General features: G+C 46.0%; 2 protein-coding genes across 4 annotated transcripts in view; one reads left to right on the top strand and one right to left on the bottom strand.

The window, feature by feature from the left end:
- gpc6a (glypican 6a) overlaps window positions 1–11,784 on the bottom strand; it is a 290,648-nt gene that overhangs the window by 205,706 nt on the left and 73,158 nt on the right. The window lies entirely within an intron of this gene.
- Window positions 1–11,784, top strand: part of LOC129153071 (craniofacial development protein 2) — a 113,878-nt gene that overhangs the window by 61,343 nt on the left and 40,751 nt on the right. The gene's annotated exons all lie outside the window — the stretch shown is intronic.

The following is an 11,784-nucleotide window of genomic DNA, read 5'->3' as shown; positions in this document are numbered from 1 at the left end:
AAAAGTAGCTTACAACTCTAGTATCTAGTTGCCTACCGGTGTCAAATTACAAATGGAAACGCTGCAGCGTTAGCTTAGCGCAGACTCTGCAACCCAGTGGGCTCACAGATTGTAAACAGATTGTATGAGGTTTCCTGATCAAGCAAACACGTGAGAATACATGCAATGACGCTTAGAGATGGAGTCAGCTAGTGCTAGCAGCTACCTGCTATAATTTAGTATGGTGTGCTTCTTCAAAGATTCATAATCATTTATGTCCGCATCTTAATGCATCGATTATCAGATAATTTTCCTCAGCCCTACAGAAACCCCCGCTAAACAAACCCAACACACTGCTTTACATTACTCTGATTGGTTCATTGTTGTGTCTGTCATGCTGACAGAAGCAGACTAGCAAATGGCATGACACGGTTGAGAGAAAAAATATGTTGCGCGCCCACAGACGGGTCCAGCAATGATGGCACAGACAGGTGATGGAATGCAAATAGACAGTTCTATGATCTCCGACCTTTGGTGGAGCATCATCCCATTATAATCCTTAACGATCATATATTGTCAGATTACACGGCCCTACAGCGCACCTCAGATCGCTGTTGAAGCAGGGACAGGATGGCGAGCAAAAAAACGCCTTGGACGACTATTACAGTAACTGATGGGACCTGTAAATATTGGCAGGGCCAAATCTGTAAAAGAGGAGAAAAGAAAAACAAACCACTTCAGAAATGTAAAGAAATAAGTGGAAATGACGGGCAGCAATATCTGGACACATTTGAACTACAATTAAAAGGCATAGTGTGGAATAAACAAAAAGCAAAAATACCTAACAGGCTCTAATTGTTCAAAGTAAATACATAAATACTTGCAGATTTTGTTTTCATCATTTAAAATGTGTTTTAGTAGCTATCTGCTTCATGTTGAATGAAATATATTTAAATAATAAACATTTGATATAATGTATATTTGTAGATTACAACTTCAGTTTGCACACAGTTTTATATAATTTCTGGCGATGAAGTCAATTAAGAAACACAACATGTGAGGAGCCGTTTGAGAGCCGAAAGAACCGGTTCGATTAAAAGAGCCGGACTTCCCACCACTAAGAGTTACATCTTAATTATAAAGTCATACAGTTTACTTAATAAATAAATGAGCATGTGCAATGTTTTTGTTTCCAATATCCAACTTATTTTCTTAGCTTACTTCAAAAACATGTTTCAAGTATAATGGAAAGAACTGAAAAAAGCACAACAAATATTCAAACACCCTACTGGAAACGTCGATCACGATGCTTTCACACAGCAGCACACTGTAGAGCTAATTTCACAGAATAAGAGTTCTATAAGGCCAAAAAATAAATGATAGTTAGGCCCGAGCAGCGAAAGCGGTGCGAAGACTTTTCCTCTGTTTATTATTTATTATTGTGGTGATCCTTAAAATGGCTTTTTGGGGCCTTATCATACCCAAAAACTCACAAAAATTTTCAAACTTGTCAGGCCAGGTGAAAAATTGGATATTTTAAAGGTCACAAAAAAATTGCAATGAAAATGACTCAACAGCACCCCCTACAATGTGAAAAACACCCTCCCTCCATAAAGCTTAGTTTATCGTACAGTTATGAAATTTTGTACACTTGTAGTACTCACCAATCTGCACATAAAAGCCTCTTGCAATCATGGTCAACATCAAACAGGAAGTCGGCCATCTTTGTTTGAAATGGTGATTTTGATCCTCCATTTTGGCCATTTCTAGGGTCCGCTTCTGATTGATTTACTCGGTCATTTGTCGCACGATCATCTCGAAATTTGTGGGAAATTGCTCAGAAGGGATGGGCGATAAATAAAAAAATATTTAACTGACAGGCCTCGAAGTTCGACTCCTCGCCCAAAAACTATACTGTAAATGGCTATAACCTCTTAAATGAAAGGAATAGAATTACAACATTTTCAGTGGTCATTCGGTATACGCACCCGAATAAAAAAGAATGGTCAGTTGATGACATCACACAAGCTACGCCCCCTCAAGATCGAAAAGGTAAACTTTTACTTTGTTTGGTCCCAAATCGCCCCATTTCACTTAATCACCACACATTTGTAGCTGGTAACTGAACACAAGTGGGGGTTGCTTGGCGTCACTTTATGGGCGTTTTGAAAAGGGGGCAGGGCTGTGGCGGCATGGCGAAATCAGGCATACTGCCATACGTTTGCCTCCCATTTCGTCATTTCTTAAGATATCGCCACAAAACTTCTGGTGGGCAATCCTAGTCTCGCCCCCCACAAAATCTGATGTGAAAATCTGGTGGGCGTGGACTATTTTCTGAAATAGCGCCCCCTAGGACTTTGATGCCATGGCGAATTTTGGCGCGACACCGTGACCTTACGCTTGACTGTAACTTCCACAAACAGCCTCCAATCTGCACGAGACTGAACATGGCAATCAACAATCCTGCTGTTTAGCCAATGAGGCACAAACGGTTGGTGAACGTTGTCTAATACCACCACAGCGCCCCCCTACATACCTTTTAAACTGAAATAACTTCTACAGACGAGGTCGCTACTGCACCAAACTTGCTATGTGTCATCACACAAAGGCACCCAACTGAATCCTGTGGTCATTGGTTGATATCACTTTAGCTTTGCCCCATGACAGATATTAGGCCCTGAATAACACATGCATAATGCAATTCACTTCAAACAACACACAAATTATTGGTGTCAAGCTACAAACTGCTCCATGGGATATTTTCGTAAATTTGGTAGAGCGCCCCTGTATACAATAAAATCTTTGGAACTTCTACAAAAATCTCCAAACTATATCATACATGGTGGGAGTCATCATGAAACTGCAATCAACACACGTTTGTGCTTACTGTTTCAAATGACTTTAACTCTGCCCACTTACAGCCTTTTGGCTCTAGATAACCCATGCAATGTTTGAATGTTGACCTCTATGAGATTTAGTTGTAATTGCTAACAACGCCCCCTAGATAAGTTCAAACTTTATTAACTTCTAAAGACAAAGTCATAATGGTATCAAACTTGGCTTGTGTCATCACATGACTGCATCAAACACATTGATTTGGTTGTTGGTTCAAAACCCTTTAGCTCCGTCCCTTTTCATCTCTCTGGCTGTAGATAACACACACAATGTCTGATTGATGCCTAAATAACAGAAAACCATTTTTGTCAACCGAAACTGACCTCAGTGGGATTTTCATGTAATTGGTCACAGCACCCCCTAGATAACTCTAACCTCCAATAACTTCAAACTACCTGGTCAGGCAAGTATTAAACTTGGTCTGTGTCATCACACCATCAGTGTGGTAAATATAGGGCATCCCCTAGTGGTGAGATGCGTAATTTAATGGTAGGCTCAGAGGAGATGCTGACGAAGAGTGAGGTGCGGATGAGGAGACTGTTCGCGGTGTCCGGGGGCGCGGTGGTCAACGTTTCTGTGCTGCGGACGTGCCCAGGTGCCCCGGGCTGCCGGCCGGGCTGGGAAGGCGTGGTGTGGAGCTGCAAAGGCCGAATGACGCTGCTTGCAACTTGAATTTTTATTATCTTTTATAAAAATATGACTTTTTTTTTGTAAAATAACAGTTTTTTGTCTTCATTAGAAATGCACCTGCTTAATAAAATGAAAAAGAATGTCAATAATAAAATACCATTCGTACAACGTTGTGTCAAAGTGTAGGGAGGTAAATGTTGTTGCTTTTAAGCTTATTACATTACCTTTACTTATGACCAGAAAGATGTAATATTCTATATAAATATAGAATATCAACCTGCTTGGTCTTTGAATGTTTAATCAGAAGATTCTAGGATTCTTTGCTTTTTCAATGATCAAACACACTTCGTGCTTCTTCAAGAAGAGAGTCAGGTTTATAAAAGTAAGAATTTATTTTCCAAACAATTAAAACATGACAAGTTAACTAATATTTACTGTGATGGATGGATCTAGGTGGATGGAATGTGATGTATGGTGGCTATGTGTGAATATGATGTTATCAGAACTTTCATATCTAGAAGAGCTGAGTTCTGGGTGCAAAAGGGAAGAATTTGATTTGCGTTAAGCTATGGAGTTGATTATTATCAAAAAGGCATCAGACGCTATCTGTGTGTCTACTTCACCCTTTCTTGGAGACCCTCTTTGTACATCCGAAGGTCAGGGAGGTCAGATGACTTCTAGGCACCGAGGGCTGTAGAATACCCGTAGCACTGACTCTCCAGTCCAGAAATGTCCTGGGTCACAACAGATGGATGTGGCATCTAGACGGACTCTTAAGGAGTCGGAACAATATCAGCTTTGTTCTGCAGGAACCGTGTGCTGTGTCAGCGGTAGGCAGCTTTTAGCAGGGTTTTGGCAGCTTGCCAAAAATGCTCAAGGTTAAGAGGTGTCGCTCCGGACGACCGTTCTGAAGTGCTCTCTAGAACTGAATGCTGGATGATGGGAAGCTGGAATGCAACTGAGGAATCACCACAGTGATTCTGTTTTAATATTCTCATATTATGATTTACTTGGCCAATCGGAGTGTGCCATGTTAAGGGATATTACCAAGAAAACCTCAGACATCACGCCTTCTTAAAAATACTAGACGCTCTGATCTGGGGTAAAGAAATATCTATGTGTCATGAGTTTAACTTAACTTTAATTTGTCCTCGTCTGAGTGTGGGTGATGTTTGCCTTGTCATATCATACATTACTGATTACCATATATGTATAAACCATTCAATGTAATAATTAATTTCAGTAATTCAAGCACAGATGAATCAACCTTATTGATTTAAGCACAGATTAATTAAAACATTATTATTATTATTATTATTATCATTATTAAACGAATGATTAACTCATGTAAGCTGAAAACAGCCACTCTTATAACAGTCCAGGCATGGCACGGAAGGGTGTTGAGAAGGGAACGTTTTGTTGACGCTTTGTTATATGTTCCGAGCTGCAAAGAGCCTGGCTGATGGAATAGCAGGATCCGGCAGATTAAAGGCAACACATGCAGACTCCTGTCTCCATGTATCACGAGCGTGTGGCGAGGTGAGCTGAGGTGAGGGAAGGATCCACACGCGGGGAGGAAAGCAGGCAGACAGGTGAGGACTTCCGACATTGATTTATTAGATAAACACGCTGGAACACTGAAACAATGACACGACAGGGAACACAGCACAGAAGGGGTTTAAATACAAGAGGAGCGGGAGCTATGGTGATTGGGAAACAAGAGGCAGGTGGGAGCAATTAACGGAGAACAGACAAAACCTAAGAGTAGACAGGACAGGGCGTGACAGTACCCCCCCCCTCCCCCCTCAAAGGGCGGATCCCAGACGCCCACAGGAACAAGGAGCAGGGCGGGAGGAGGGGGACCCGGAGGGAGGGCCCAGAGGAACCGAGGGACCACAGGAGAGGCGGCAGGGATCAGCAGAGTCAGGAGGCCTGCGCCTGCTGCAGATGAGGAGGCGATGGGCCCTTGGAGGTCGGCGCCTGGGGCAGATGAGGAGATGAGGACGAACCCTAGGGGGCCTGCGCCTGGGGCAGATGAGGAGGCGAGGACGAACCCTAGGGGGCCTGCGCCTGGGGCAGATGAGGAGGCGAGGACGGTCCCTTGGGGGCCTGCGCCTGGGGCAGATGAGGAGGCGATGGGCCCTGGGAGGGCGGCGCCTGCGGTAGAGGAGCCCTGCAGGCTGGGCTGGGGACACAGGCTGGACCGGTGACAAAGTCCCCGCAGGCTGGACCGGAGCGACCTTCAGAATCACCACTGGAACTGGAGACGGAGGAGACGTCAGACCCGAGGCGACGTCATCGGATGAGCCGACTTGGGAGGAGGCGACGTCATCGGACGAGCCGACTTCATGGGAGGCGACGTCATCGGACGATCCGACTTCATGGGAGGCGACGTCCTCAGACGAGCCGACTTCATGGGAGGCGACGTCCTCAGACGAGCCGACTTCATGGGAGGCAACGTCCTCAGATGAGCCGACTTGGGAGGAGGCGACGTCCTCAGATGAGCCGACTTGGGAGGAGGCGATGTCCTCAGACGAGGCGACTTGGGAGGAGGCGACGTCATCAGACGAGCCGACTTGGGAGGAGGCGACGTCAGACGAGCCGACTTGGGAGGAGCCGACTTCCGAGGCGTCGACCCTTGGATTGGAGGCGTCGACCCTTGGATTGGAGGCGTCGACCCTTGGATTGGAGGCGTCGACCCTTGGATTGGAGGCATCGACCCTTGGATTGGAGGCGGTGTTGACTTTCATCCACTTCTGGTCCTCTGGCTTCTGGACCGCCGGTTCCGAACCGCCGACCTCTGGGCTGGTAACATCTGCTTCTGGGCCTGCACCGGACCCATCTGCTTCTGGGCTGGTACCGTCTGCTTCTGGGCCCGCATTGTCTGCTTCTGGGCCGGAACCGGAACCGTCTGCTTCTGGGCCTGCACCGTCTGCTTCTGGACCCCCCCTGGAACAGGCCTTGAGTGAACGAGCAGTGCTAGTGCTGAAGACAGGGAGCGCAGAGCGTCGAGTCGGAGCTGATTAGAATGGGCGCTCTGTTGAAGCCGGACCAGCTCAGCCCGTTGACTGGCCAGTTCAGTTGGCTGGATTGTGGGTGTGGCTCCACCTCCCACAGATGACAGAGGAGCCGAGTGGACCGGAGGCGGGACAGCTGGTTCAGCCGGAGCCGCGAACAGTTCGTCCAGCTGGAGCTCAGCGAGCAGGTGGTCCAGCTGGAGCTCAGCGAGCAGATCGTCCAGCTGGAGCCCGCGGAGTTCAGCGAGCAGATCATCTAGCTGGAGGACTTGGAGTTCGATGGTCTGACGAACCTGGGCTGTCTCAACCTGTAGACTGGCGTGCTCCACCCACAGGGCTGCGAGCGCAGCTCCTCCTCCTGCAGAAGCCGATTCGGCCGGAGACGGGACCGCTGGTCTGACCGGGGGCGTGTCCGAACTGGCTCGCCGAGCACGGCCAGCGGTGGGCTCGCAGCTCCGTCCTGAAGTGCAGGGCTGCGGTGGATTCCGGCGTCTCTCCCCACGCCGTGGACCAACCCCGGGGGAGCAGAAAGCCAGCCTCGTGCCCTCGAAGCTGGAGGGATCCCGGAGCATCTCTCCCTCCAACCTCCCGTCCGGTTCCGGAAGGGCGGTGAGGAACGCCGAGGCAGAAGGTCGGGGACGCCATCTGCGGTGAGGCGGAGCTGGAGCTGGGGAAGGAGAAGCCGGTCGATAGTTGGCGGAGAAGAACTGGAATAAATACTTCCATGGGAGGATCTCCCCGCTGGACCCTTCAGGGGGTCGTGTCATTCTTTCACGAGCGTGTGGCGAGGTGAGCTGAGGTGAGGCAAGGATCCACACGCGGGGAGGAAAGCAGGCAGACAGGTGAGGACTTCCGACATCGATTTATTAGATAAACACGCTGGAACACTGAAACAATGACACGACAGGGAACACAGCACAGAAGGGGTTTAAATACAAGAGGAGCGGGAGCTATGGTGATTGGGAAACAAGAGGCAGGTGGGAGCAATTAACGGAGAACAGACAAAACCTAAGAGTAGACAGGACAGGGCATGACACCATGTCGACCAGATACTGAAGGGGTCACTGTACATGAAAACTGGCCATTAATGGACATTACAAAAGTTTAAATGAATTCATAAAGAGAACAGAGGCAGCACAAGTGTTGGGTCTCAGCTGGTTTAATGCTTTTGGTCTTTTGTTTACTTTAATGAATTCTCAGGCAGAAACATATTTGATAGGGAAAAAGTGGTTTTGCTGACATTACTGCTTAAAATCATAACTGCTTTCTTTTAAGTAAAACACCTGTTGCTTCATTAAATGCAAAGTGTTATCCTGTGTCAGCTTTCCCGTCTCAACAGGGAGAACAATGACCTTCCTCAGACCACGCTGTTCTGTGTTATCAGGTTGCACTCCCATGAGAAATAGAATGTTGACTGAATGCACCTGGTTTTGTATGAGTGAGATGTGGCTTGTTTTTACTCCCTACGTTAAACAGCTTTCCACCTGAATGTCTACGGAGCAGTTTAGGAATGTGATGTGTGTGTGCGTTGTTTATGTGTGCTTGGTATCCTAGGAGATGAGCATGTAACTATGTAACTCGAGAAGGCCCCGCCTTCTTCGTCCTGTATTTCAATCAAACTTACTGTGGGACAGAGAGGGGCAGAGAAGGTATGGCGGAGACCCGGAGGAATTTGTGCCATGTCTTCCCTCCGCTGTTCTGGCCACACAGCGTAAAGGTTGGTTTATGCTTGACGAGTCCGCGAGGTCCGCATGGCTCAGCGCGGCAAAATTGCGTCATTTTAACAACCACGACCCTCCACCGCGCCTCCGCATGGCCAAAAATTTCCGCAACGCACACCTAGGAAATTTTCTAACCACGCGGACGGTCGGACGCGGAAAAACATGGCGGACCGGCAAGAACTAGTATGGCAGAGGTTCGTCAACACAGACATTTGTACGATTCAGCTCTCAGAGATCACCGTGATCAACATGTTGTTAATAATTCTTGGAGAGAAATAGCTCACACTGTCGGAAAAGACTAGGACGCTGTTAAAAACTGCCGGAATGCCATGTTGTAAACAGTAATTTCTACTTCTACTATGGTGTAGTGTTGGATGCATGCTGTAGAGCTCCATGCTGCCCCCTACAGTTTGGGAGAATATTGGCTCACCGCAGAGACGAGCCGCATGAACCATAAACGCTGCAAGTTGTGAAGCGCGTTCCATCAGCGAGCCGCATCACCGAGCGGAAAGTAAATGCATCAAGCATAAACCAAGCTTAAAACGAGCTCCCTCCTCTTTGTGTTTGTTCATTTCAGGTTTAAGGGTTAAGGAATTTAAAAATAAGCCAACAATATTGATCCAAATCTCAGCAAACTGTGTGTTGGGAATCATTCAAATTGAAAAATTCTTGAGCAAATGAATCGGCCATAGCTTGGACATTACGAATTAAAGCACTCAAAGCTTTTAAAGTGTATCGATATCATCCTTTGAACATCTCTTTTTTTCTACAAGAGTCCATAAAAATCGTTATCTATGAATAGTGATGAGAACAAAGTCAAGGACAAGGATATCCTGACTCTGAGACCACTGATGTCTTAGCATGAGGTGCTGCCAGTCAATGGTTTTAACAGCAAGTCCAGCATGCCAATGTCTTGTGTTACTTTTTAGCATGGTAATTACAATGCAGCAGGGTTTGTTCCACTCTTTGTTTTAAGAAGAACAAACACAGCAAAGGCTGGGATACACCAGAGGAGGTCTCTCACCAAAATGAGACCTCAGCACTTTTAAAAGCTGATTCTAAAATATTTTTTAGGGGTATGGTGGAAAAACTATGAGAAGAAAGAGATTGCTGCAGAAAATTGGTACTCTGCATTAAAATGTGTGAAATATCTTACAGACAAGCAAAGGGAACTTTCCATGACTGAGATGAGTAGATCTCCAGATGATGCTGAAAGCCCAGGTCAAGCTGTGCTTTTGTACAATCTCCTGAATGGAAAGAAGAGAAGTCCCAGTCATCCTCTCCGGTGTACTTCTCTCTTTCTCTATGGCCTTCCAGTCTCAGGCTCTACAGTTTTCAAACCAGGCACAAATGAAGCCAGTCAAGATGCTCTCGTTGCCTGTGTAAAAATTGGAGAGGATAAGCGGGAGAGGTGTGCTCTCTTCTCATCCAACACCAAAAGCATAAACAGTGTTTTGCAACTTTTTATGCCATGTTTCATGGTGGCTCTCGCTGTTCTGAGTGCAATCATTTCTTCGGTCTTAAAAGCAACATCCGTTGCTTTCAGCACCTCCGCTACTTTCCGTAGGGGTGATGATCGTCATGATATAATCACTCTGAAGGCCCTTCTGTATGCAAGCTGCCATTCATGTGACATAATTATTCACAATGATGTGTTGGTTGGTATTTGCAGCCAACTTGAATATGTCCTAATCAGTGTGCTTGCAGCAGTTAATGCTGGCTAGGCTCCTTCCATCCAAATTTTTACAGTGGTCATTTTCTCTGATGAGCAGTAAAAGGCAGAAATTAGCTTCACAGAAATGTCACGAGAAGCCAAGCAAATGGGTGGAATGCTGGCTTAAAAACCTTATTATGTTTGCATAAATTGTACCCAGTTGTGCATGCACATGTGCAATTGGGCATGTTGAGAAGTATTCTTTTCCTTTAACTTTAAACTGAAAAAGGTTGCTTTGTATTTCAACCAATGAACTAGTTCAACAAATGACTCGTTCTTTTGACTCAAACAGGTTCTTCTTATTCTGAGTTCAAACAGCTGCTGTGGCAGAGTTTTAGGATAAATGTTAATATTTCAACACTTTATTAAAACACGTTATTTTCTGTGCATCGCGCGGTCCAGTCATTGCACAATAATCAATGTAGTACTACATTTGTCGTAATAAAATACAATACTGCCTTCTTTGCTATTAGATGAAGTCTAAAAACTAGACTAAATTTACCGTCTGAACATGTTTTGTCTGACCAACTCACTTCAATGAACCTTGTGTCTAAGGTTTCAGAGAGGAGAAATTATACAGGAACAGCCAAAACACACATATATAAATGGCAAATGGCCTGTATTTGATATGGCGCCTTCTAGAGTTCTTGAAACCCCCCAAGGCGCTTTACAATAGTCATTCACCCATTCACACACACATTCACACACTGGTGGGGATGAGCTACAAAGTAGCCACAGCTGCCCTGGGGCGCACTGACAGAGGCGAGGCTGCCGAGCACTGGCGCCACCGGTCCCTCCCACCAGCAGGCAACGTGGGTTAAGTGTCTTGCCCAAGGACACAACGACAGCGACAGACTGAGCGGGGCTCGAACCTGCAACCTTCCGATTACGGGGCGAGCATTTAACTCCAGTGCCACCGTCGCCCCATATATCACCAATATGATGTTGCACACACTGTCTTTAAAGGTGTAATTTGCAAATTTGACATATTTTTCTATCTTTTTCTTAAGCAAGTTTGTTCTCAAATTACTTTTTATAGAGTTAATGAAAGGCCACCCAGCCCCGCCCCCTGTGGCCAGAATATTCCTCTTGCATTTTCACACGGGCTGCTCTGTTGGGACAGAGGCCCAATCCCAATACTCTCACTGCGCCCTACAGACTTCTGTGAAGTGCACTTGGATGAAGTGCTCAAGTGTGTAAATAATTGCCGAATCGGGAAAGGAAGCATTGCGTCATCAACCGTAATGCATGCTGGGATGCTGCTTGCTGTGCTACTTTGGAAAAAAAATCTTTAAGAAGAATTTTAAAATAAACAACCAATCAATTATTTGAAATACATGTGCATTAATTGCCGCTTTGTCTAAAACATTCAGCATCAATTACTCGTCCTAAAATGTACAACTGTCATTAGAAAATACATATTTTCGGAAAAGGCACTCAAGCCTTTTCTCTTGCGACAATGGATTGTGGGTAATACCCTTTGCCAAAAGTTTGCATCGATAGGGACTTGGGTGAAGGGCAGGTCGAGGGTGTAAAAGGGGTGTGATCAACTTCCGAATTTGAGAACTGGGGTGCCTTACTCGCACCACTGGCCGGGATTGCACAATTGAAGGGAACAAGTGTGAAAGTGTAAGTATTAGGATGGGCCTTAGAAAAATTTGAGCTGACATACCTGGCGCTGCAGTCTGGTTCCAGCATGTTTCCTGCATGCTTTTGTTCACTTCTGCATGGAACAGGCTGCAGGAAAACTGGAAATTAACCGTTTATCTCATTGACTACATTTAAAACCAGACTGAGAGCCCTAGAGACAGATTCCCCCTGTTGCAAC

This window comes from Nothobranchius furzeri, chromosome 9, assembly GCF_043380555.1.
Source record: "Nothobranchius furzeri strain GRZ-AD chromosome 9, NfurGRZ-RIMD1, whole genome shotgun sequence".
Classification (NCBI taxonomy): Eukaryota; Metazoa; Chordata; class Actinopteri; order Cyprinodontiformes; family Nothobranchiidae; genus Nothobranchius; species Nothobranchius furzeri.
The sequence above is the reverse complement of the archived record's forward strand: the minus strand, read 5'-3'. Positions and strand labels throughout refer to the sequence as shown.